The sequence below is a fragment of the Oncorhynchus keta genome, unplaced genomic scaffold, assembly GCF_023373465.1.
Source record: "Oncorhynchus keta strain PuntledgeMale-10-30-2019 unplaced genomic scaffold, Oket_V2 Un_scaffold_1004_pilon_pilon, whole genome shotgun sequence".
NCBI classification, from domain to species: Eukaryota; Metazoa; Chordata; class Actinopteri; order Salmoniformes; family Salmonidae; genus Oncorhynchus; species Oncorhynchus keta.
In genome coordinates this window covers 418,459-420,000 of record NW_026290753.1, presented here as the reverse complement: position 1 = coordinate 420,000, position 1,542 = coordinate 418,459, and the positions used below count along the sequence as shown (strand labels likewise).

Below are 1,542 nucleotides of genomic sequence, written 5' to 3'. Positions count from 1 at the left end.
CATGATGCTTTACCAAACATTACAGCTGCTGACTGGAATACGAAGTCAAATCAATCCCTCACTCCCACTCTCCCTCACTACCACTCTCCTACTCCCTCACTACCACCCTCCCTCACTACCACTCTCCTACTCCCTCACTACCACTCTCCCTCACTACCACTCTCCTACTCTCCCTCACTACCACTCTCCCCCTCTCACTCACTACCACTCTCCTACTCTCCCTCTCTCCCCCTCTCCCTCACTACCACTCTCCCCCTCTCCCTCACTACCACTCTCCTACACTCCCTCTCTCCCCCTCTCCCTCACTACCACTCTCGTACTCTCCCTCTCTCCCCCTCTCCCTCACTACCACTCTCCTACTCTCCCTCTCTCCCCCTCACTACCCCTCTCCTACTCTCCCTCACTCCCTCACTACCACTCTCCTACTCTCCCTCACTCCCTCTCTTCCCCTCTCCCTCACTCCCTCTCTTCCCCTCTCCCTCACTACCACTCTCCTACTCTCCCTCACTCCCTCTCTTCCCCTCTCCCTCACTACCACTCTCCTACTCTCCCTCACTCCCTCCCTCTCTCCCCCTCTCCCTCACTACCACTCTCCCACTCTCCCTCTCTCCCTCACTACCCCTCTCCTACTCTCCCTCACTACCACTCTCCTACTCTCCCTCACTCCCTCTCTCCCTCACTACCACTCTCCTACTCTCCCTCACTACCACTCTCCTACTCTCCCTCACTCCCTCTCTCCCACTCTCCCTCACTACCGCTCTCCTACTCTCCCTCACTCCCTCTCTTCCCCTCTCCCTCACTACCACTCTCCTACTCTCCCTCACTCCCTCTCTTCCCCTCTCCCTCACTACCACTCTCCTACTCTCCCTCACTCCCTCCCTCTCTCCCCCTCTCCCTCACTACCACTCTCCCACTCTCCCTCTCTCCCTCACTACCCCTCTCCTACTCTCCCTCACTACCACTCTCCTACTCTCCCTCACTACCACTCTCCTACTCTCCCTCACTCCCTCTCTCCCTCACTACCACTCTCCTACTCTCCCTCACTACCACTCTCCTACTCTCCCTCACTCCCTCACTCCCCCTCTCCTTCACTACCCCTCTCCTACTCTCCCTCACTCTCCTACTCTCCCTCCCTCTCTCCCCCTCTCCCTCACTACCACTCTCCCACTCTCCCTCTCTCCCTCACTACCCCTCTCCTACTCTCCCTCCCTCCCTCTCTCCCCCTCTCCCTCACTACCACTCTCCCACTCTCCCTCTCTCCCTCACTACCCCTCTCCTACTCTCCCTCACTCTCCTACTCTCCCTCACTACCACTCTCCCACTCTCCGTCTCTCCCTCACTACCACTCTCCTACTCTCCCTCACTCCCTCTCTCCCCTCTCCCTCACTACCACTCTCTACCACTCTGTTAGCTAGTATAGTTTGCTGTTATAGTTAGTGTTAGCTAGTATAGCTAGCTGTTAGTGTTAGCTTGTTTAACTAGCTGTTAGGGTTAGTGTTAGCCAGTATAGTTCGCTGTTATAGTTAGTGTTAGCTAGTATAG

The 1,542-nt window shown here is 56.2% G+C and overlaps 1 protein-coding gene across 1 annotated transcript in view; it reads right to left on the bottom strand.

Annotated features, from left to right (window-relative positions):
• LOC127927251 (uncharacterized) overlaps positions 1 to 898 on the bottom strand; it is a 4,939-nt gene extending 4,041 nt beyond the window's left edge. Inside the window, exons 1-2 of the mRNA XM_052513356.1 lie at positions 804 to 898; positions 1 to 463 (exon numbers count right to left, since the gene is read on the bottom strand). The exon at positions 1 to 463 is cut by the window's left edge and continues 1,231 nt beyond it. The gene's annotated coding sequence lies outside the window, so the exon portion shown is untranslated. The remainder of the gene's footprint in view (positions 464 to 803) is intronic.
• Between the last annotated feature and the right edge of the window lie 644 nt (positions 899 to 1,542).